The sequence below is a fragment of the Olea europaea genome, chromosome 12, assembly GCF_002742605.1.
Source record: "Olea europaea var. sylvestris chromosome 12, O_europaea_v1, whole genome shotgun sequence".
Taxonomy (NCBI): Eukaryota; Viridiplantae; Streptophyta; class Magnoliopsida; order Lamiales; family Oleaceae; genus Olea; species Olea europaea.
Window position 1 is genome coordinate 3,448,060 of NC_036248.1, and position 27,262 is coordinate 3,475,321.

General features: G+C 37.2%; 1 pseudogene; it reads left to right on the plus strand.

The window, feature by feature from the left end:
- The window catches only part of LOC111405237, a 53,773-nt pseudogene that overhangs the window by 8,257 nt on the left and 18,254 nt on the right, over nucleotides 1–27,262 (plus strand).

The window sequence follows — 27,262 nt, forward strand, 5'->3', positions numbered from 1 at the left end:
GATATACCATCATCTGACGGTGGAGGGTGTCGTCTGAGGAGTTACTGCAGCATCCCATTCAGCTCCCTCATCAAGGCGGGCTGCTGTGCCTGCTCGACCTAGATGGCTCTCATGTTCTCCCATATTTCATTTACCCGCATCTGGATGCCGTCCACCCGGCCCACATATATGTTCAGCCGGCTATTCACGGTATCTATCTCCCGTCGCATGACTGTGGCATCGTCCCTAGCATCTCTGATGCAATTTTGTGCAAAGTGATTGTCTCTTTGTAACCATGCACTTCAATCCTCATGGCTCCGAAATCCTGAAGGAAGCTATGGAGGTCTCAGTTGATTCCCGTGGTGGTGGAGAATATCTGTCTCAGCAACTGAGTATCCATGTCAGCCTGTGGTACTGGAGCCTGTGGGAGTTCCTGATCTGCAGGGACTGGGCCTTGCTCTGCCCGTCTACGGTGCTCATTTTCTTGCTCTTCCTTATATTTAGTCCGAGCCCTTTCTTGAGCTTCAAATGTAGTACGTTTGATCATGGGGCTGGGTTTTTCAGATACCTCTTTAGATAGGAGTGCAACACTCGTAGCCATACATATGCCACTAATGTGGCTCGAGAATATCAAAGTAGAGCGGCGATGTCTCCAAGTTCCCAATGTGTGTAATTGATTGTATATAAGAGTGGCGATATCTATCTTGTTACCTCGAACCAGGTGGTAGATGAACCCTGCTGTCTGATCAGGAAATGTAGTCCTGTGTGATATGGGTTCGATATTGTGGCACATGAAGAGCTATAGAATGGCTATGGATGGGGTAAGCTCGATCTGATGCCACTCGATAGTTGCAAGAGGCCATGCATTTTCCCGCCCCATCAAAACCCTGGCCACTTCATTCCAGTTAAATTCAACTGGGATAGGGATCACATTCTCCACTGTGAGCTGGAAGTAATCATGAATGACCTCGGGAGAGAACATAATCCACTTTCCCCATACCCAAGTCTGATGGAAATGCTCGGAACCTGGCGTGTCAATTTCACTATTGAAGTTGGCGAAGAACTCTCGGCATAGAGTCTCATAGATTGGATGTGGTCGGTCCACCAACTTGTGCCACCCACAGATCCGAACTAAGTTGACCAACTCAAAACCTAGAAAATCATCAAGCTTAACGGGTCTTTCAGCGTGTATAGTCCAATGGTGTATGATATTCTCATATCGCGCCGCGGTTTCTGCATTTAAGAATCGTCGAACTTCCCCCACAAGCTCTTGAGTACGGGTTGTCTCGATGGAGGAGCTTACTTTTTCTTTCCCTTGCAAAGTTCTCTTAGGAGGAATCCTGCAAGGTTTGAAAACTACACTCATTAAGTTTGATGTGAAAAGAATAGGCATGGAGTGAGAAAATAAAGTATGCATTGCACAAATCCCCCAAACTTGCTTCAAAATGCATGTACATGACATTGATGTGTAAAATGCATGAAACATGTTCCAAGATAGTGTTAGTATCAAAGGAATGTGAAACACCAACAAAAAATTGGCTCAAAACATACACTTTGATAGAATTAACCCATGACCAACCTAGAACTTTCAGCACCGGACATCGCCTAGAAAATTGAAATTTTCTAGAGTGATCTTCGAGCATGAAAGTGTCCATACTATTCTAGCACATATAAAAAATTCAAGTCAAATGGATGTCGTTTGGGTTGGCAAAATACGGTGCAAAGTGGGTGAAGTGAGGTGCCGTGACGTGACCTAGTCATGTTGTGCCTACAAGTGTTGCCTACGTATGGTCAAGTTTGGTTTTTGTACTTTCCAATTCATGTGTTATAGGAATTCATCACATTACCCCACTCTCATTCATATATTACTCATGTCAATGCACAGCATGTATACTGTGTAGTTCAAGGACTTTATTGAGTGGGTAAACAAGCTCTAGCTAAACAGTACATATTGGAACCATATTCACAAACCCCTCAACCGTTATACCCCGTCACTTCAACAAGAAGAGAGAGCATCAATGTTATTCACATCCCAGTTTCTATATCCAATGCTCAAATTCACCAAAATGCATTACTCATTTTACATTGACAATTGATCGAACATGTAGCATGCCATTGCATGGGCTCTCTAGGATGTCAACAATTGGAGTCTAAGTCATGCCAAAATGACACACATTTAACAATCTAGCATCACAATATGTAGTGCAATTCATCCACCAATCACATGCAATGCAAGAAGCACCATAAAGCATGGAATATTCATTGTGGCATTTCATCAAACATATAGCATGCATAATGTGAAGGTATTACCAATTTATTGAAATGAAGTTTCAAATTATCCCATATTCCTCACAACACAATCACAGTAAATTCACCTATACATGAACTAGCCCATTCTCCCTCAATTCCTCAAAATTGAAATTGCAAAAGTGACTTACCCAAATGAAGGAACCAAGAGTGATTGATGAAATATTACCTTGCACTTGTAGGGGTTGATTTGAGTTCAAAAGTGATTTACTTTAGATGATATTGAACTTCAAAAATGATATTGAACTTGGAGTCCTTCGTCATGAGTGCCGAGTGTGTGGTGTGTGAGAGATTTAGGGAAAGAAAACAAATTGAGGTGGGAAAGAAAGAACCAGGCATGGGTTAAAAACCCATGCCTGATTCTGCCATGCGGCCATATGTCTTTAAGACGTGCGGTCGCACCGTGCGACCGCATGAACCAAATAATTTTTTTTTATACCATGCAAAAAAAAAACGAATTTAAAAAACAAAAAGTTTGAAAATATATTCAATTCCCCCAAAATCACAAGTTTGATTAAATTTTATCCCAAAATTTGGTTTTCAATTTAGTGGTCGGTCTGACTTCTCAATGACCCCAACTTTTTCAAAGATACATTTCTAAACATTTTGGGGTATGCAAAGACCATAAATTTAGTGTCTGAAACCAAAATTTTTTAAATTCACAATCACGCATTGACATTTGAAATTTTGAAAATAAACTTTTGCCTCGAAATGCGTGAATTACACCCCCAAATACTAAAAATAACTCCAATCAACCCGAACTCGTGTGTGATGCTTAGGGACTCGTGTGGACAGTGCTTGGACTCTTTTAACATGTATGGATGATCAATGATCTAATTTAAAAAATTTTGAAAAATGAAATTGAACAATTCCTAATCTGATGCGAAAGGCAAAATAAATTAAATTTAAAAGGATATAGTCGGTTGCCTCCCATCTAGCGCTAGGTTATAGTCGATAGCTTGACTTTACCGTATTGTGTCATTCTGGTGTTCTATGATGAAGTTAGACTTTTCCTTTGAGAAATCGTCGCTCCAATAGTGCTTCAAACGCTATCCATTGACCTTAAATGTCCCCTTACTGTCATGAGTGATCTCAACTGCCCCATGTGAAAATACCTATGTAATAGTATAGGGACCAGACCATCTCGATCGCAGCTTTCCTGGAAACAGTTTAAGCCTAGAGTTTTAGAGTAACACTTTTTGTCCCCACTTTAAATTCACGCCTCTGAATATGCATATCATGCCACTTCTTGGTACGTTCTTTGTAGAATCTTGAATTTTCGTAGACCTCCATTCTGAGCTCATCCAGCTCATTAAGTTGTAATAAACGTTTTTCACCCGTAGCCTTCAAGTCCAAATTCAATTTCTTCATTGCCCAATAAGCATGGTCTTCTATCTCAAGAGGTAAGTGGCATGCTTTCCCAAAAACCAGTCGATATGTTGACATCCCTATAGGAGTCTTAAATGGAGTCCTATAGGCCCACAAGTCGTCGTCCAGCTTCTTAGACCAATCTTTTCGTAAAGAGCTTACTGTGACTTCAAGTATTCGCTTTAATTGCCTATTGGACACTTCAACCTGTCCGCTGGTTTGAGGATGATATGCAGTGACTACACGATGTTTAATGCCATATTTAGTCAACAACTGTTCAAATTGGCGATTGTAGAAATATTTTCCCCCGTCACTGATTATAGCTCTCGGTGTGTCAAAGCGGGTAAAAATATTCTTCTTTAGAAAATCAATCACCACCTTCCCATCATTGATAGGCAATGCAACGGCTTCTACCCACTTCGATATGTAAGCCACAGCTACCAATATATACTGATTAGAGAATAATGGGAAAAATGGCCACATGAAGTTGATCCCCCAGACGTCGAATAGTTCCACCTCCAGGACACTGTTCAAAGGCATTTCGTTTCTCCTAGATATATTATCGGTGCGTTGACATCGGTTACACCTTTTCACGAATTCAAAGGCATCCTTAAACAACATAGGCCAGTAAAAACCTGACTGAAGGATCTTCGCCGCTGTTTTTGAAGCACCATAATGTCCTGCGTATGTAGATGAATGACAATGTTTAAGGTCACTTCTTCCTCAGGTACGCAACGACGAACGACATGATCAACTCCTCGCCTGTATAGAATGGGATTCTCCCAAAAATAATACTTCAAGTCAGCGAAAAATTTCTTCTTCTAGTGATTTGAGTAATCTGACGGAATGATAGACCTGGCTAAGTAGTTAACTATGTCAGCATACCAAGGTGCCTGAGAAGACTTCATTGATTTCCACGGTCTCTGTCTGCTCTGTGATTTCGAGTCGAGACAAGTGGTCTGCTACCACATTTTCACTACCCTTCTTGTCCCTAATTTCCAGATCAAACTCTTGAAGCAGTAGTATCCAAAGAATGAGACGTGAATTGGCATCATTCTTTTCCATTAAGTACTTGATGGCTGCATGATCTGTGTAAACGATGACCTTTAACCCCACAAGATATGATCGAAATTTGTCAAAGGCGTAGACCACGACAAGGAGCTCTTTCTCTATAGTGACATAGTTTAATTGAGCGTCGTTCAAGGTCTTACTTGTATAGTAGATTACGTGAAATAACTTATTTCTCCGTTGTCCCAATACGGCCCCAATAGCAAAATCACTGGCGTCGCACATTAATTCAAATGGTAGGTTCCAATTCGGTGTGATAATCACGGGTGCTAAAATCAACTTCTCTTTCAAGGTATTAAAAGCCATCAAACACTAATTTGTGAACTCAAATATGGATTCCTTCATCAACAAACAACACAGTGGTTTAGTAATTTTTGAGAAATCCTTTATAAACCTTCTGTAGAACCCGACATGCCCAAGGAAACTACGAACACCTTTCACTGATGTTGGTGGCGGTAATTTCTTGATCACCTGAATCTTTGCTCAGTCCACCTCAATATCCTTTGCTGAGATTCTGTGTCCTAACACGATGCCCTCCTGTACCATAAAGTGACATTTCTCCCAATTTAATACCAAGTTGGTCTCTGTACACCGCTGTAACACAAGACTCAGATGCTCCAAACATTCATCAAATGAGGACACAAACACTGAGAAGTCGTCCATGAATACCTCGATGAATTTCTCAATCATATCAGAAAAGATAGCTATCATGCAACGCTGAAAGGTGGTAGGGGCATTGCACAAACCAAAGGGCATCCTATGGTATGCAAAGGTACCGTAGGGATATGTGAAAGTTGTCTTCTCCTGATTGTCAGGTGCTATTGGAATCTGATTATACCCAGAGTACCAATCCAGAAAATAGTAATGTGAGTGCCCTGCTAGTCTCTCCAATATTTGATCAATGAATGGTAGTGGAAAATGATCATTTCAAATAGCAGCATTTAGTTTGCGGTAATCAATGCAAACTCTCCATCCAGTCACTGTTCTTGTAGGAATCAACTCATTTTTCTCGTTTTGCACCACTGTGATACCTCCCCTCTTTGGAAAAATCTGTACTGGACTGATCCATGCACTATCTGATATTGGGTAGATGATGCATGTGTCGAACAACTTCATTACCTCAGCCCGAACCACTTCCTTCATGTTTGGATTCAATCTCCACTGACCATCAATGCTTGGCTTGAAATTTTCCTCCATGAGTATTTTGTACATGCATAGCGACGGGCCGATCCTCTTGATATCTGCAATTGACCATCCAATGGCTGTTTTATTTTCCCTCAGCACTCGAAGTAGTCTCTCTTCATCCACTTCACTGACAGTATTTGAAATAATAACCGAAAATGTAGAAGACTGCCCCAAGTAAGCATATCGAAGGTGTGGTGGCAATTGTTTGAGTTCCAACTTGGGAGGTTGCTGAATAGATGGCACTGACTTTGTAGTCCTAGTTCCCAGTTCTTCGAAGTGATGCTTGAGCATGTATGGTGGATTAGTTTCCAAAAACCGTGCACATGTTTCAATCTCACTTGAATTAGTGTGAGTGGATTAAGAATGTGCAATGCATGCCTCGTATGCATCGGAAGGATGATGTAGCTAAAATGTATCTTGAATTATTCTGTCAATTACCTCGATCTGGAAGTAGCTATCTGACTCAGTGGGAAACCTCATTGGTTTGAACACGTTGAAAGAGATCTGTCCTTCGCTAAGCCTCAATATAAGCTACCCTTTCTGAACATCGACAATCGCTCTTCCAGTAGCTAAGAAGGGTTGCCCCAATATGAGTGGAACATCCTTATCTTCCTCCATGTCTAAAATGAGAAAATCGATTGGAAATATAAACTTTTCTACTTTTACCAACATGTCTTCAATGATCCCTCTTGGATGTGTAAGGGATCGATCTGCTAACAGTAGGGTCACTGTTGTGGCTTTAGTTTCTCCCAAGTCGAGTTTCCTAAAAATAGAGAGAGGCATCAAATTGATACTTGCACCTAAATCACACAAAGTTTTATCAAAATGACAATTTTCAATAGTGTAAGGTACAATAAAACTTCCTGGATCCTTTAGTTTTGGAGGCAGTTTTTTCTGGATTCTGGCACTGTATTCCTCAGTTAGCATCACTGTTTCATTTTTTTCTATCTTTCGCTTGTTAGAGAGGATATCCTTTAGGAATTTTTCATAACTCGGCATCTGAACAAGTGCCTCAACAAATGAGAAGTTGATGTGTAGTTTCTTGAAGACTTCAAGAAATTTACTATATTGTTGATCCAATTTGTGCTTTTTCAACCTCTGCTGGAATCGAATAGGTGGCTCATGAGGGTTGATAGAATTGCTAGCTATAACCCGTGATGTATTGGAACTCTTCTTGGCAACATTCTCTGTTGTTTGTTCAATCTGTTCCACAATCTCGTCATCTGAGGTTGGCGCTGATTCCTTGCTAGCTACCGATCTTTTTACATGTATTTCCAGTAGTTGTACTCCACTTCTGGTTGTTATAGCCTTTGCGTGCCCCTTAGAATTAATTTCAGTGTTGCTGGGTAGGTTTCCTGGTGGAGATTGCCATCTGTCCCATTTGCGTCTCCAAATTTTTTATTGCAGCACTTTGATCTTGAAGAGTTGAGTCTGTCTTTCGGATAAACTAGTTGTTGGCCTCCATGTACTGATTAGTCGTTGCCATAACTTCTCAAACATCTCTTCCAATGGTGGCTTTTTATCCTGCTGCTGAAATTAACCTTGTGGCCTGTTTTGATTTTGGTTACTCCATGAGAAGTTTGGGTGTTTTCTCCAGCCTTGATTGAAAGTTTCCGAATGTGGATTGTTCTGTTGGCATTGACCCCATTGTACAAAATATGCATGTTCGATCCCCTGTGTGAGAATTGGACAGTTGATAGTATTGTGGTCTACTCCACATTCTTCACAGCTTGGCTTCTTGACTTGTTTTGCATTGGTGGTCTGTGAAATGCTCTCAACCTTATGGAACAAGGAGTCTATCTTTACGGATAATGCTGATTAAGTATCTACTTCATAAACCCTCGATGTTCTCTTCTGAACCACTCGATCTGTAGACCACATGGCTGAAGTTGTAGCCATTCTCTCAAACAATTCCCATGCTCCGTCAATTGTTCTCGTGGAGATTGACCCGTCGGATGATAAATCCACCATGCTCTTGAAGAATGGAAGTAATCTAGTGTAGAAAAATTGGATTTGTGTCTTTTTATCAAAGCCATGTTGAGGACACTTCCTTAACATATTTTTGAAATGACTCAATGCTTCTTCAAATGATTTTGACTCGCCTTGGTTGAATATAGAGATGTCATGCCGCATTTTTGCTACCTTAGCTGGCGAGAAGAACTTGGTGCAAAATTTGTGGGCTAGCTCGTTCCAAGTGGTGATGCTTGCGACGCGAAGTGAATCCAGCCATTCAAGTGCTTTATCCCGCAAAGTGTGTGAAAACAATCGCAGTCTTATAGCATCGTCTGAGATACCCTGATACCTAAAGTGTTGGTACATGTCCAGAAATCGGGATATGTGTGTGTGTGGATTCTCATTAGCCATCCCGTGGTATTGATACAGTTGAATTACATTTGTTTTCAGCTAAAAGTTCGGTTGCCCAAATGGAGGATACACAATGCCAGATTGACTCTGGACCACCAACGGTGCCATGAAGTCCCCAAGTACCATATTCCCTTTATCTTCAACCCCCGCGCATTCGTTGAGTTGAATTACCGGACGATTTTGCTCGTTAGCCGATTTTGCTCGTAAGCCATCTATTGTTGCTGTTTTTGGTCTTTTTGAATTTGTTGTGCTACTCTTGCTTCTCTTTGCCTGTGATGAAATGTGCGTTCAATCTTTGGATTAGTGGGAACCAAGTCTTGATCAGGTGCTCTTTGCATAAAGCCCTGAGATAGCAAAAATAGCACAAAATTAAATTAAAGTAAACAATAAACTAAGTCTAGTAAGCTAACTACTACTAATCTAGGTAAGTTTGAATTAGTGTCATAATAGATAAAATTAAACTAAATTTCAATTCCCGACAATGGCGCCAAAAACTTGTTCACGAAATAATTTCTTTCAATTTAAAACCCACCGCAAGTGTACAATTCGTTAACAAGTAGTAGAATGGATTATGAATCCAAGTATTGATCCCACAAGGATTGGATTAGTTCAAGTCAACCTATTATGACCTTAATCGAAACACGAAAGTAAGGTGTATATGTTGTGATTTAACTAATGAAGATATGAACTATGATGCAATTATGAGTGAGAAACTTATACTAAATGCAAAATGACCTGGATGCAATCTAGGAGAATTTATGGAATTAATGAATTACTAACGCACTATGATCACGAATTCCCAAGCAACACCCGTTCAACTTTTAATTATGCAAATTTGACACACATTTCCACAATTGATGAATCAGTATTCCTATCTTAATTTAGCAATCTCTCTCGAGCAATGTCAAACCTATCCCAACATGTGATTTGACTATATCTCTACGACGAATACTAACATACAGGAATGCATTATGATTTCATGAATATTCAACAATTCACACGAGGCATAGAGATATATTTCTATCCCCTATTGAACCCTATGATGATTTATACCATGTCAAGCCTATCTTCCTTCTTTCAAATGCATAAAACAGGCCACCAAAATCATATAATTACGTGCACAATAATAATATGGAAATAAAAACGTATAAATCATTCAATTCCGGAACATGTGCTTAAATATGTCAAATCTCCAAATCAAAAATCAAAAGTAGTATTGCCACGTTCATCGATCTTCTAGTACATGAAAATCTAGCCTAACATGCTAAAAAGAAGAAAATACAAAAATAGTTGAAGAAACGTCATCACCCGAATCAAGTTTCAATCGATTCTTCAATTGACGCGATATTTTCCTTTTGTTCTCTCTTCGTTTTCTCCTTCAAAATCTCCATTTTTCATGTAAAAACGGCGTCCCCTTTGTTCTGATCGAGTTTTTTTTTTATATAGGACCCAAAAAATCTTGTTTCCATAAGAGTTTCAACGAAATAAGGAAACTGCAGATTCGGCCTCCGAATTGCTCTATGCGACCACATAGTACATCTTTATGCGGTCGTATAGAGTAAAATTTTTTGAGAATTTATTCTCGGGTGGCCTCTATGCGGCTGCATAGAGGGTAGCACTCGCATAGTGCTATCAATTATGGAAAAAATCCATTTTGGTCATTGAACTTTCATTCTTCTTCATTTTAGTCCTTTTGCACTTGCTTCTTCTTCCAATCATCTTGTATCACGTTCGAGTCCATGCTGAGCATATTTGCATTCCCTGGTTTCTTTTTAGTTCAACTTTGAATATTTAAATCCTTAGTCCCTGAACTATTACTTTGCTCCATTTTAGTCCTTTTTAGGCTCTTTTTTCCTGAATTCCACCATTTCTGTAGAAACACCTACATTGCATGAATTCAACAAGATTAAGACACAATTTAAATATTTTGCTCGTAATTATGTCATGTTTGTGATCTAAATAAGTGTGCAAAAACACACTTATCACATGGTACTGATCAAACTAATTTTTGTTCATTTGTAGGGGCAATTGTGCAATTTTTGCAATAAAGTACATCAAATTTCTGAGTATAGCACACAAGGTTGATGGAATCAACCAAACCTGGATACAGAGTTGGCGTTCAACTTATTCTATTTTAATGGTGATTCATAGATTTATTATAATTATTAGTTGTAATTTTTTGTAATTATGAAATAATTGTAAACACTGAAAATATTGATTTGTTGTACTTACGAAATGTTTGTAACACACTATAATGGATTATGAAATGATTATTAACTACGACGGCAATTAATTTGTTATCGTAGAATAAATGCAAACATTGTTTAATTCAGATGAACAACATTACCAAATGATCTAACTATCATTTAGAAGAACATGAGTTGTACAATATTGGCGAGTATGCCCTACTGATCTGCACCAGCTGCACCTACGCGGTCGAGGAATTTTTCGATAGACGGTATTCTAGACGTACTTGGACGTCCAGGACCACACGGTTCAATGAGAGGTGGCAACAATGTATTAAGCGGGCGAATATGGTCGGGGACTTCCCACTCAGCTTCGTTCGGCAGAGGAAATATTGTCTTAGCGTTCGCAGCTCTCCAATAATCAGTCGTGTAGTAATGAGAGCACAATGTTCTAGCTGCAAATCCTCAATATATAGCAACCATGACTACATGCTCACACGAAAAAGTTTCCAACTGAAATTTTTTACAACTGTATGTGTTATCAGTTAAGTCCATCATGTATGCCGTATTACGTGCACATTCCACTAAGAAGCACGACTCGTCCAGTGGTTTGACATTCAACTGCCTCGCAAGTTCTATAGCTTTGAATAGCCTTTCCTCTTGCGCCAAGGCTACTCGTGCAATTCTGTGATTTCACACGTCGATCGTGAAACCACTGCTGCAGCTTGCTACGGATATTCTCAATCAGTGCAAAAATGGGTAACCCTCGATCCTTCTTGAATAATGCATTAAGAGACTCCACGTTGTTTGACGTCATGATGTTGTATCGACGTCCTAGAAAAAACGAGCGCGCCCAATGTTCAATCCCCATTTTCGTTAGATAATCCCATGCATCGAATGATTTACTTCTTATTTCAACCATGAAGTTATTACACTCTTCAACATTGTAGGATTCAGCCACTCTCCTGAACAATGAAACGCTATCTTTGTCCCGATACCTAGTCTTTAGATTACCTTGAATATGGTACATCCAATACCTATGATGTGCATCTGAAAAAATTTCAGCGATACCATTTATTAAAGGTTGTCCCCAATCTGTTACAAATGCAAGGTCCTCGACTTCCCCGATTACTTCCCTTAATTTTGTGAAGAACCACTACATCGATAGGTCATTTTCACTATCGACTATGTCGAATGCAAGAGGGTAAATTTGGAGGTTGACATCTTGACATGTAGCAATAATCAACTTGCTTTGATATTTAGATTTCAGTATTGTACCATCAACTAGAATTAGAAGTCGCATTGCATTGCATTTCGAAATCTCCGAATGCATTGTCTAAGAGCCATGAAGAAGAATTTGAAGCAATTCCCACCCTCTTTCTCAATAAATAATTCTGAGCCAGGATTAGTTTTCTCCATGTTATAGCAATACCTAGCCAATTTAGCACAGCTTTCCTCTGTAGAGCCCACTAAATCCTCAAACGCACATTCCTTGGCCTTCCAGGCCTTTTGGTAGCTCAAGACTACTCCGTACTCTCGACGGACGTCGTTAATGATGTCCGATGGTCTGTAGATCGTACGAGAATTCTGATACTTGTGAATTATCTGTCGACCAATAAATCAAGCTCGGGCTTGCCTGTGATCATTTCGATGTAATCCCACTTCACAAATATGTTCACATGTGTATTTGCGAACTACAAAGCACTCATTCGTGTTAATCTTTGACGATCGCAAATGCCAACATCAACTGTCGTCTACGCAGGCAATTGTCAACAATGACTTGTTCGATTTTTTCACTTTGAACTTAAAGTTTTATTTCAGCGCAATTAGGTGCACAGCTTCCTGTAAATCTTTTTTCGTTTCAAACAGTTACTCGACATACAAATCCTCCCTATCGGGATCCATACGAGAGGAGTTAGAGGACGGTCCACTCGATCCAGCTCTTGAGGTCCCACCCCGCTCATGTCTCTGTCGGGATAAAACGATCAAATCCTCGTCTGTAAAAGTATTTGTATTTTCACATTCATTGTCGTGAACTACAGATGGAATTCTGTGAGTAACTGTCTCTGGAATAACTGCATCATCTTCACGAGCTATCTGGATCGTATCTCAAAAATCATTAGCATTGTTATCCCCTCCATCCGAGTCTACTTGTTCACCTTCAACGACATCCTTTCTCACTAAAGTCACGCAAACAGGAGTTGAGTGTCTATTGTTCATTTCAAATAGATAATTCACTTTGCCATCAGAAGAAATCATCATAGGTGGACTCGAAACTTCCTGATCACTGAATTTAAATTTCAATTCCATGTCATACTGAGAGAGATCAACATTTAGCTTATTTTGTAAAAGATTATAGAGTTCTGCATACGTTATTGTTTCTGTTATGAAAATTGGGATACCACCACGTTTATCGTTCGTCCATTTCCATACCCATCAATCTATTTCATCCAATTCGAAATCATCAAAGTAACAAACTGGGACTATAACTATATCTACATGATGAAAAAGAATTTTTAATTGCAAGAAAATATCAAACGAAATAGGAAAAAAAATCAAACAGCCAGTTGTTTCGGCTGTTCCGGCCGACTGTCCATCCGACTGTTAAATAGTCTGACTATTCGCTGGGTTTTTTCAACTGTTAACTGGACAACCGGAAGTTCAAATTCGCTGTTCGGCAGAATAAATACACCAAACTTTTGCAGATTAATTTTTCAGTATTAATGCAAATGAATTTTTTGTCGTCAAAGGCTTAAAATTTTTCACAGATCTATTAATAAAACTTTCTATATTAACATTATATTTCGGAATAAATTTTATCTATACAAACGTAAAATAATTTAACGAAAACAAAATTAAATGTGTGTATTATAAACTTACTGATCTAATGAGATTGATATAAAAAAATTTCAGCTACCGCGTTCGATAAATTTTTCAAATCTTGAGGTTGAAGCAGATGAAAGATGAAAGCTTTTTTATCTGTGTTGAAGTAAACAGATATGAGAAGTTTGCTGATTTTGATATTTTAAGTGGGAAGTGTTTGATTTTTATTTGTTAACAAAAGGGTAATAATATCTTTTAAACAAAACTTGTAATTGCATAATACACTTAAAGGTATTTTTGTCTTTTAACACTCAATAGACCATTGTCATAATTTTAAGAATTGAACAAGTCAAAGTGGAATTTCCCTTCTTTGACAATACCATTTTTAAAAGTACCCCAAGCCATGGGTTTTCTTGCCAATGGAAGCATAAATACTATTAATAACTACATCAGGTTTACGTTCTCATTCTTTATGCAACAGAATTATGTTAGGGAGGACAGAAGATTATCTAGTCCTTATTAAGAGTCAAAATCTTGTATGAAAAGCTAAACTAAAATAAACCATTTCTTTGTTAGTCCAGCCATTTAAATTGTTCGCCCTAAACAGCTCACATGTACGGTTGGCACTTTGACTTTCATGAACAAGATTCCAGATTATGGAAAGATGATAATCATAGATAATGATGATTTAGGATTTTGAGACTTGTTTTTAGCTTTAAACTAATAGGATGCTTCTTTAGCTTGCTCATCCAGATTTTCAGGAAGCGTATGGACAGCCTATGATCTTTCATCTGGCGGTGACAGTGAAGCTTATACACTTATCGTTTGTACTAATTTATTTCTGATATTCTGATTTAACTCATATGAGCTGTACATGTTTCTCTCTTATTTAACTTGCAGGCTTGCTCCTATTTTCACATAAATTAAGGAAATGTAATTAATATAATTGGAAAGATAATTTTTCCTTACATTTTTCCAATATACCCCAACATTATATAATGATTTAAATAGGATTAGTTTATATTTGTTGATAACAAGGTACATTAAATATGAGCATATTAGAAAATTAAAAAATATCTATACTTTCAGCAAGGAAAGTGGTCTATAATTTGGGACAGACGAAAAAGGAAGCCAAGCCTATCTTTATGGGATAGAGGGAGTACATGTTATCTGAACGAGTAACATTCTCTTAGTTCGTATTTTTTTGCAAAATTCTTTTACCTGACTAACTTTTGTGGCAGGTGGGATTCAGGAACAAATCTTGGAGAATTTGATGGGCATTCAAGAAGAGTTCTAAGTTGGGCATTAAGCCAACTAGGCCATTTCGCATTGTAACAAGTGGAGAGAACTTCTTAGTAAATTTTTGTGAAGGACCACCTTTTAAGTTCAAACTATCTCACAGGTTTCTTATCTCTACTTCATGCATTATTTGAGCAATTGTCAAGTTGGATTCTAAATTTTCAAGAACATATCTTACTTTCCTCAACCTCCAAATTTCCTGAAATGGCCTACATAAAGATGAATAAAACCTCATTGATGCTGTCGTGTTGAATCATGGCAACATGAGGATGCTAACTGTACGGGTTAAAGCTACTTCAGAAACAGAATTATATAACTACTTTATAAAAGTAATCATCGTATTACAAGAAAAAATAAAAATAAAAATATGATAGACCACATTTATGATCCAACTTACTATGCCACTAGTAAATTAAGGACAATCATAAATCCAAATAACTTTCATATTTTTCTTTAGCTGTATCTTGTTTCAAAGTTTTCAAAATTTCAATTTGCATATAATTTTCAGTATTCTATTGTGTTCTAACTATGTAAAAGTTTTGCTTTTGGTAATTACATCACTTCATAAAATTTCACTTAGTAAATTGTCCTTTTCGTTTGTGATTTGGGAAATAAATCAAATAATTTTACAATTTTTCTTATTAATATTATTTCCTGTATCTGATGCATGACTGCACTTAGAATATTATTGATGCCGGATGAAAGGGGTTCCAGCAGAAAATAAAACAGCAAAAAAAAAAAAAAAGCAGAATTACAGAACTTCTGCAAGAAGGAAAATAGAAGAGGAAGAGAAGAATAAGACAGCAGTAGGGGGGAAGAAACCTGGAGAAGAAGGGGGACGTTAGAGAGAAAGGGGAAGGAAACCTGAGGCACGAACATATCATTCATTCATCGTCCATCAGCTGTCTTCTGGAAAAGCAATACAAGCACATAAATAACAAAATTAAACCTAATGATTATGGGGCTTGGCCAGCCCATTAATACAAGCCCAATAAAATAAAACATAAATAGTAGTCCAAAACATAGATAAGAGTCCAAACAAGTGATGTCTTCATCAATTATACTAAGCCCTTGTTAGTTAGAGATGTTTGAGAATAGATTTTTGTGAAAAGTGATATTATTTGAGAATGCATGGTTAAAAAGTAGGGAAAAATTATGAATCAAAGTGTAAAATTATTTTATTGGAAGAATATGTGGTTGAAAATAAATTTAGAGGAAAATGAGTTCTAGAAAATGGGGCCCAAACAGGGCTAAAAGATATTCTAATTGATTAAGCTTTCTATTTAGATGTTTCTAAATTTTTGGAAATTTACTGAGACAGTTACCTGCAGGGACCATTTGAATTTCGTCAACTGTGTTAGGTTTTCTCCAAATGGTAGCAAATTTATTACTGTTAGCTCCAACAAAAAGGGTTTAATATTCGATGTGAAGACCGGAGAAAAAAATTGGAGAACTATCTTCTGAGGATGGCCACAAAGGCGGCATATATGCTGTAAGTTGGAGTTCTGATAGTAAACAGGTGGGCCCTCATGAAATTTTCTTGTGAAATGCTTGAGTCTTAACATTACCAACTTCGGCTGATCTCCCCCCTCGCCCACCCCAAACAAGAAATAGGCAAAATATGGGTTAGTGGAATTCCTTGTGCTTGTATTGTTAGACAAAAATCAATCCAAAACAATTAAGCAAAAATGAATTGGATCGAAAAATTGAAAGACCACAGGGATCGAATCCATACCTCCAGCCATTGATGTCGTTTCAGAAGCTCTCTTTTGTTCCAGGTAATGGCGCTTCCAAACTCTCAACACTCTAACTAGATGGTGTATTTTGTATTTCGAGTTGTTGAGCTTAGGGACTAAAACCATCCATATATAGCCAAAATTTCCATCAAAATATGGCTTAGGTTACAAACCCTTCAATACCAATGGTGTAAATGTTGAAACTCCAATGAATGTGGACCATCATTTGTCCCTTCAATTTCCTGTTGAAGAAACTTAAATGGAAGATGAAGGGTTACATTCTCCCACTTGGTCCACGCATTCAACCTCATGTTTCAACTTAATCTCATTTATTGTATTTTCTTAAGTAACAAACACATGAATCATGGCGATGAGTTATCTAAAGACGAGTATCACCTTCCATGTATTACAATGCATTTAGTTCATCAAGAACCTTTCCTTATGTGGTAACAATACTTTATGAAAATACCTTATTTCTTATTCTTGGTCCTACATAAATGTATTTTCTCAAACAAATTAAGGCGCGCATGAATGTGAGAAAATATCACAACAAATAAGAGTTTCATACACAATGGAACTAAGTCCCATTTTCCCTACATGATCCTTGATTTTCAATGATGGCATGCCTTTAGTCAAAGGATCAGCTATCATCAATTCAGCACTTATGTGCTCAATGACCACTTTCTTTAATACGTTCCCTTATGGCTAAATAATTAATGTTGATGTATTTACTTCAACTACCACTTTGTTATTTTCAGCCATAAAGACAATAATCAAATTGTTGCAGTAAATTCTCAATGGCCTAGAAATGGAATCCATAACTCTAAGCCCAGATATAAAACTCTTAATCCATACACCATATGAAGTAACCTCAAAATAAGAAACGAACTTGATTTTAGTAATGGAAGTAGCAGTGAAGGCACTCCTCCATGATACAGCTCCACCAGCCATCAATATATATTATGATGTTGATTTTCGTGAATCAATACAGGTAGCAAAGTTTGAATTTGAGTATCCAATCACTTCCAGATTATCCGTTTGTCTATACACAAGCATGTAATTTTTGGTTCCTTAAAGGTACCGCATTACTTTCTTCACTACTTTACAGTGGTCCATACCTGGGTTATTTTGATATCGTCCTAACATTCCTATAACAAATGCAATGTCAACCATTGTGCAGACTGAAGCATACATTAGCTTCCGACAGTAGAAGTATATGGAATGTTCTTCATTTATTCACTCTCTAGATCATTGTTCAGGCATTGGTTCAAATTGAACCTATCACCCTTCACAATGGGAGCTGCACTTGGTGAACAATCTTTCATCTGAAATCTCTCTAAAACTTTGTTGATATAAGTTTCCTAAGGCAGATCCAAAATTCCTTGTAATCTGACTCTATGACTCTTAATGCAAATGGCATAAGATGCCTCACCTATATCCTTCATATCCAAATGTTCAGAGAGGAATTGTTTCACCTCATGCAACAAATCCTTATCATTCGTCGTAAGTAAAATGTCATCTACGTACAAAACAAGAAAACAAATCTTACTCTCACTAACCTTCTGGTAAATACATTGATCCATGGTGTTTTCAACTTATCGAATGAAGAAATGATTCCACGAAATTTAAATACCATTGATGGGATGCTTGTTTAGGCCGTATATAGACTTCTTAAGCTTACAGACCAATTGCTCACCATCATTAAAGGGGAATCCTTTTAGTTGTTTCATATAAACCTCCTCCTCTAAATCTCTATTGAGAAAAGCTATTTTCACATCCATTTGTTGTAACTCAATCTCAAATTGGGCTACTAATGCCAAAATAATATGTAGAGAATCTTTCTTAGATATCAAAGAAAAGGTCTCCGTGTAATCGATTCCTTCCTTTTAAGTGAATCCCATATCAACAAGTCTCATCTCGTATCTCTCAATGTTGCCCAACGAGTCTTACAAGGTCTTAAAGACCCATTTACAGCCAATGACTTTGGCACCACTAGGCAACTCAACAAGATTTCAGACTCCATTGCTTTTCATGGAACTCATTTTTCCTTTATGGCGTTGTACCATAATTTTGACTATTTACAATTCACGGCCTGTGAAAATGATTCAAGATCATTTTTAGCTCCAAATACTATGGTCAGGTTCTTGTAGATATACTTCATAATCACTAGAAGTTGCTGACCCATTGAGTCTAGTAGATCTTTTTAATGTTGTACCATCATCTTCCTAACAAGCTTATGGTTCAATTGTTTATTCAGGGGGTTCTAGTAATTCTTGAATTACTTGATCTACTTGAACATTGTCAGTAGCTTGTGAAACTTCAACGATTGGTTGTTCAACACCTGTTTGTACTTTAGGGGTGTTGTGAACTATAACCAATCTATTACTTGAGGTAGGAGATTGAGACTCTAAATGATCATGCTTAAGAACTTTGTTCCTGGTTTGATCGTTCCCACTTATCAAGTCATTTCTTGATTCCACAATCCTAGTGTTGTAAGATGGACAGTAAAATTTTTATCCTTTAGACCTTTAGGCATAAAATACCTACTAATGGTCCTTGGGTCCAACTTCTTCTCTTGTGAATTATAGATTCGGACATCCCCAAACGCATATATGTTGCAAACTTGGCTTCCAACCTTTCAGTAATTTAAATGGTTTTCTTAGGACAACCTTAGTTGGAAACTCGGTTTAATATATACACAGCCCTCTTAGGTACTTCAGTCCACAAGGATCTATGAAGATGGAGCTACTAAACATGCTCCGCACCATGTCCAATAATGTTCTATTTCTTCTTTCTGCTACACTATTCTGGTCTGGTGAACCAGGCATAGTATATTGGGCAACTATCCTATGCTCTTGAAGAAACTTAGCAAATGGACTAGGTGTTTGTCCATCATTTGTATATCTACCCTAATATTCATCACCTCTATTTGATCTTATGATCTTAATCTGCTTCTCATATTGTTTCTCTATATCAGCAATGCTTCGTTCTTATTATGAAGCAAGTAGAGATACATATAAAGCGAGAAATCATCAATAAAGGTGACGTAGTATTTTCGATCATGTGAGTCCATGTCTGGACTACATATATCAGCATATATGTTCGAACTCCCGTTGGCACTTTCTTGGACTTGTTGGTCTGCTTTTTCTAAATGTAGTCCACACACATATCAAAACCAGTGAAGAGTACTAAGTATCCCATCATCCACTAATCTTGTAATTCCATTATTAATCTTCCTTCTTGAACGCAGTCATTGATTGATTTATTGACCATTTGTCGTAATGTGCATTGTACGAGATCTTGAAAGGTCCATACTCTTTGGGAGATTATTCAAGATGTAGTGCACAATAAAAGATTCAAACATCTTAACCTGAGTTTCTTATTATATCTCTCATCTGCATGATATGCTCATGAACACCTTTCACACTAATCAGTCTTAAGGATGAGAACTTCATCATAAGAGTGATTGCTAATGCAATATCTGAAGTGACGAATTGATCATCAATGGTCTTTATCAAGTCTTGGACCTTGTCATGCTAATCGACGGAACCATGAAATTTTAGTCTTAATGAACATCACGCTGAGGTGATTAGATCGCTCTCATTTTCATAAAGCGCAACGTCTACGTAGCGCTGGCATCAGTAATTTTAGGTGGTTTGTCTTTCCTAATAGCATAACCAATATCCATCCACCCTAAATGGATAAGAATTATCTCCTTCCATACTCTGTAGTTCTCACCATTCAATTCGGGAATATCACAACGAATATCAAAGAAATTAGCAGGTTATGAAGCTGCATAATGCTTATCTTAAAATTGAGGCTTTTATTGAGCAGATTGCATATTTTACCAATGTAAGTCATGCTAAAATTAAATATAATGACATAAAAATTACCCGTGGGCTAAATTTTTAATTCAAGTATATTCAATTATATCTTATGATAGAATTGTCAAATCACATTTTACCAATGTAAAACCATGCTTCAAAATATGAATCTAGTGATGTAGAACTTGCCTGTGAAATCACATTCCAATTCCTAATTCCAGTGGGCAATTAGGAAAGTAATTCAATATTTTATCCTAGTTGATCAGACGAATATAACAAAAATTTCTGTTGGATAAAATTTATTATATTAAATATGATCAAACACAATTAATGTCTTTAATCTTTATGTGATTCCCATCTTAATATATAATTTTATTTAATTAAGGATGCTGTGGCTAATCCTTAAATAAATAAAACTATATAGATCACTAGACACTATTCCTTTTATGCATAAACGATTAACTTAATATGAGAATAAGTCTAATTGAAAAAAAAATATTCTCATAATCGTTATAAATTGCATAAAAATAATTTAAACAAAATCAAATCATGTAAACTGAATATGAGCATAATACACAATTTAATGCATCCTAAAATTGCATATATTATTGTAGATATGAATAATTAACATATGCAAGATTAAAATATTAAAATTTACATAATTGGCCCATAAACAAAATTGTGTGTTTGAATTCTATGAAAGTAGCAAACATAATAATTAAGTGGGCATTATGTAAATGACATGCCCAATGACAAGGCCCAGTGCACAAATGATTAATTATGATAATCAAATGGGCCAATAATAATTATAGTCTAATGAACTTATCATATATCCAACTTGTATACCCAATAAAATGCATGTCCAAGAATTAATAGGCCCAATAGACAAACGTATGTACCCAAATAATATTCCAAAAAATTCAGCCCAATACAAGTGTAGGTTTTGGCCCAATTAAAATTCTGGAAAGTGGACCAATATCTAATTTTATATCTTTTCCAAATGGCCCAACTAACAATAATTTCCACTTTATGATTTTTAAATGGCCTAAACATTTAATTGCATAAGTAAACATGCTTCTCCTTTATGAAAATAACAGGCCCAATAAAATGATCCAATTGGCCAAACAATTGACAAATTCAAAAGGGAAAAATTCATATCTAAGGTGTATACTTAACACCATTTCACCATTCAAATGTCAAATGATTGATGTCATCGACATTGATATTTTCGTGTCACAGATTTGAAATCGGCTTGGAGAAATTGACGTTTTCGCATAACAGAAATCAATCTAGGTATTGGTCCGATTATTGCACTGCTACTTTTTCGCATTTAGCATTATCAGATAAGATCCGAATTTCTTCTGTACGTAAATTTCTAGCGTCCGTATCTATCGTGACCACATATGTCTCAAATTCAATAATACTGTGCAGTGGGACATGAACAACATACATGATATGTGACTTAATTGAGTATAACCAGTTTTAGACAAGTGTAGCATCGATTGCGGATGTCTGTGACCACTAAAACAAATGTGGCAGATTGTAACGACATCAAACATAAGATGTGAACAGCGTATGTGACCTTTTTTATTTACACTAGAAGACGAAGAAATAGAGGATTTGTTGTGTTCGATTAAATGTGACCTCTGTGAAAAAAAATGTGACCTCCATTTTTTTTCGATTATCAGTAAGATATGTTATATTTGTACTGATCATACCCATGTGTGATCTATTCCGATATTTGACCAAAATATGACCACTCGACACAACAGTATTCGTACACATGTCACATATGTGAACGTGTGAGCGAATTGGAAAAGAGAATGAAACAAATTTTGTTCATGAGATGTGACATGTGTGTCGCCAAATGTGACCTGCATTTTTTAGTGTCATATGTGACTTCATGTTATTGCATAAATTCTTATATAAAATTGTATGCACAGTATTAAATTAACCATCGAGAATGTGAGAATTTGAAGTTCAATTTTGTAGAAACGGTGTACTTGTACATATGTTTGTTGCATGGATATCAGTCAGCGTTGGCATTGGTAGACCGTGTATGTAGTTATATAAATCTTGTAAACACGATTATGTCAGAGTTCAGCTTGGATCTGACCAAGATAGCAGTATCATTGAAGTATATGCTCAACGACGATTTGCCTACAATCAGGATAAAAAATGACAATAACGTGCTTGCATACATTCTGCTGAAAGAAGTCGATCGTGATCCAGCTAAATACCCATTAATTATTGACATAATTGATGCAGCAATAGAGTACCCGTCTGACATGGTCACAGATAATGCTTATCGTAACAGTAAGCTTTATACATTGCAGGATGTGGCCATAGAAATCTACGAAGCATCTAGTAAACATGTAGGTCACATTTGTGACAATGAAGTTACGATTGTTTCTATAGCAGATGCTATTCAGGTCGAAGAAGGAAGGATTTTCCGTGATAAGGATATTTTAAAATTGAGCCTATCCTTTTTTGCCATACGAAACATGTTTGAGTTTATGGTTGAACGATCCAACAAGAAAGAATATGTGGTGAGGTGTTCTCAGGAAGGATGTACTTGGATATGTCGATCGTCAAAATGGGGTAAAACAAATCTATTTAAGATTCGAAAGATTGGTAGTCATACATGTGCATCAAATGTGGTATTGGGGTCACACAGACAAGTATCGGCTGTAGTTGTGTCATCTAGCATCAAGTATAAGTACACATTGGTTGGCACTATATATATACCAAATGACATATGCAGTGATATGCTACATACTTTTGGAGTATATTTGAATTACTCAAAAGCTTGGAGATCCCGTGAACAAACATTGAAGATGATTAGGGATGATCCGACGGAATCATTCAGTAGGATACCAAGCTTCTTCTACATGGTTCGACAAAGAAATCATGGTACGGTCACAGAGTTGGAAGTCGATAGTCACAATAGGTTCAAGTACTGTTTTATGGCACTTAGTGCATCAATATAGGGACGGCAACATTGTAGGCCCGTACTTGTCGTTGACGGTACTTATTTGAATGGTCATTACGGAGATACCCTATTCACAGCATGTACACATAATGCAAATAATGATATATTTGTTCTTGCTTTTGGAGTAGGGGATAATGAGAATGACAAATCTTGGAGATGGTTTTTGGAAAAACTGAAGAATGCATATGGGTACAGAGAAGGATTGTGTTTTGTATCGGACCTTTATGACAGTATAAAGAAAGCAATAGAACAGGTGTATCTGGAAAGTTGCCATGGTATCTGCTCGTACCATTTGCTACATAATCTAAAATCATATTATGGGAAATCAAGGCAAAATATTACGAAGGCTTTCAATTCGACTGTCCGCGCTTACACATTAGAAGAATTTGAATACAACATGCAACAACTGGACGCAATAAATGATAAGATTTGTGATTACCTGATACTGTACTGACTACAGCACTCCATTGTCACATGCAGTTAAAGTGGTCACATATATCCTTTTATACTATTCTCATACTACAATGTATTTTGGCAGGATGAAGTAGGCCCTGAAAAGTGATCACGAATACATATGCCGACAAACAGATACTCTATAATGACATCAAACATTGTAGAATTAGTAAACTCGGTCACAAAGGCAGGTAAGAATTACCCTATTGTATTCTTGTTGTAGTCATTGCGACAAAAGTACAAAATTGGTTCTGTAAACATAGAGATGAAGTGCATGGAACTTTCACGATGTTGACTAGCAAGTTCGAGAACGTCATGAGGAGAATGAGTTCAGAATTAAAGAACTTGAGGGTAACTTTCTTATGTATCATGAAGTTTGTGTATGTGGACTAAACAGAAATATGCATGTGATTATATCATAGGTGTCTGTGACATGGAATGTACGTATGTGATTAGGTGTCCAAATATTAATTGCATGTGACCAGTAATTTACGTATGTGACGCTGTGTACTTTGTTTGTGGTGTTATATAATTTGTATGCTAATGCTAAACCTGTGACCTGAGTATGAAATCCTGTGACCTGAACATACCATTGTGCACTAAAATATGAATGTCTTTTTTGAGTTTAAACTGACACATACCATTGGTGCTAATACACTCTCACAGGTATCTCCTTCCAACCAAACAGTGTTCTCCGTGAGCGATGAAAGGTCCACATTTGTTGTTGACATTGAGCAACGTACATGCATTTGCAGGATGCTGCAGGTCGATTTGATGCCTTGTCCACATGCATTGGTTGTAATCGCACATGCGAAAAGGGATGCATATTCTTACCGTTCTTATTATTACACAAAGGATGCATATGTAAATGCTTACGAAAGTTCGGTATATCCTGTTGGAATTTTAGACGAATGGAGAATGCCCGATAAAGTAGGATTCCAAATTATTTTAGCTCCTAACCAGAAGCAGAGTTCTGGAAGACCTACTAAGAAGAAGAAGAGATCATCTAGGGAAGGGAAACCAAAAGTAAGATGTGGACGTTGTGGTGCACATGGTCACAACCGCAGGAGATGCTCAAATTTGATCCCATTAAGTAAGAATGGTTGATATGAAGTCAATACAAGATAAAGACTTATCAAAGTTAGGCCGCATTCTTGAATTCTTATTAGCATACTGACATGTAGAAATGTGTTTCAATTGATCAATTGAGAAATGATGTTTAAATAGTAAGGTAATAAATGCTAAATGAAATACATTCGCACTTTTTATTCAGTTTAACGTAGAGTTGTGTAAATTTATGATTATAGATTCCATACACAGCAATATATTTGAATTGCGACCATTAATTCACTTAAAGGCATGAGACCTAAACGTGGTGGAGAACAAATATATGTCCATTCACAGATTCCATAAATAAGATGAATTGTGACCAACTCTTGGCATGCTATTTTAATTGATATGTGACTTGTTCTTGACATATGTCATGGCAAACTAAAACCGTGACCAAAAGCACAACCAAATCATTGGCCAGGTACCTGACCTGTTATTTACAAATGGCATGGTAGACTACAACTGTGACAAAAATTGAAACCACATGACCAAAACCAGAACTACAACATACCATGAACTGTAACCTAATTTTCGGTGTACAGTTAGACCTGTGACCTGATCTTGGCATGAAATGTTAAGAGTGCTAAATCTGTGATCTGCTACGCATATACTATGTGACTTGTTATTAACATATTTCATGTCAAACTGAGACTCCGACCAAAAGTAATACTAAATCTGTGACCTGGTATTGTGACCTAATTTTCGATGTACAATTCGACCTGTGACCTGATCTTTGCATCATTTATTATGAGTGCTAAATCCGTGACCTGCTATGCATATCATATGTGACCTGTTATTGACATATGTCATGTCCATGTCAAAGTAACTCCGACCAAATGGAATATTAAATCTGTGACCTGGTACTGTTGATATGTGACCTGTTATTTACACACAGCATTGCAAAATAAATCTTATACCAAAAGCACAACTGTGTATCCAAGCAACAACATATTAACAACTGAAGGTTGGGGCACCCATGTATTGTAAAAGTATATTTACATCCACATAACAGTATTGAGTACAAACACCTCCACTGCTTGAAAGAAATATAAAAGGCTACCAACTGAAGCATAAAACTCATTTACAAATGTTTTCATATTTGTCATTCTATTACAATCCCCTCCCCTTTAAAAGTATGCCTCGCCTTCTTCATGTAAGGTTCTCGGTGTTTGTAGAGTGTAGGGCGATATCAATTCTACATTTTGCAGCATCGAACTGATGGGGAATAGCACATTTGCCATCACGAAGGATATACAATGCATACAATATCACGAACACTCCGCAGTCATGACTGTAAAAGAACACAATATAGTATGTTATGAATTAATTAATTTACAAGTTATACTACTATAGTTGGTCACATACTTACCCATTCATATGCTGAGGTAGGGTACTGTCAATGGTCACCTTCATTTGCTTGCATTCAGATTCGTTGTAATCGAGGTCTTTTTTCGAAATTTCCAACGCTTTCATAAGAGCAGGCAATACTTTCACATAGGGCTCAATACCTTCCTGCACCTTCCAATCACGATAAGTTTTTCCAGCTGAATTGAATAGCATCAAAGTATGGCTTCTAAATTCTACCAGACCTAGCATCCAGTGAGCTTTGTTCATGGGCAGAAGTGGCATGACACATAGTCTACATCGGCCCAAGATGTGCTTAGGGATATTAGGTGACATGTGACAGCCTTAATCAAGCTACTCTCCAACAACAGAACTTGAGGGTCTTTTTGGAAAGCGGGAAATACATCTTTTATCTTATTCTGGAACAAAGAATCTGTCATTGTAGCTCTAAACTTTACTTTCCCAAATTTTGCTACCTAGGGAATATAGTAGAAGCATGCATCCATGTGCTGTTTGAACATGAAGGACACAGTTAGGTACAACATTAAAAAGTTATGACTCTATGACAGTGGGCTGCTCAACGGTATGTGCATGGTGTTGTATGAGGTTCTTGATGTTGTGTAACTGGTTAACAAGGAAATGTGTAGTGAGCAGATACATAAGTGTTACCATACCGAACCGCTTAAAGACGTTTCAACATTTATCAGCTGGTGGAACCATGTCTTGTGACCGACTGGGTATAAGCCAATACTAAAGGCTGGTTTGATTTGGTCATCGTGCTCGTTAAACTTTTTCCTGTTGCCAAAAGTTGACTGTCAAGATACTGCGACTATGTGACCAGTGTATTTGAAAATATAAGAAAAATGTACATGCCTGTTTTTGGGTTTATACCCTCTCTGAAACCACCCAAGAATGCTGATTTATCAGCTTCTTCAACATTGTCTTTATAATTTCCAAATACAATAACATTACCGTCATGCCGCGGTACCTTTCCTTCCCCGACAACAAATGGAGACCGCAGTATCCTCGCAGGCCTTGAAGCCCGTTTAACTGGTAATTCAGAAGCCGGTTCAGTAGTTGGTGATCCCTGTGACTTGTACAAGGTCACATTTAGTTTGCATAAATTCGATGTACACATTGTGTGACTAGCAGATTACACCAAAAAAAATAATTTGAATACCTCTTCGTCAACATTTTGGGATGTTGTGATCACATCAGATATGA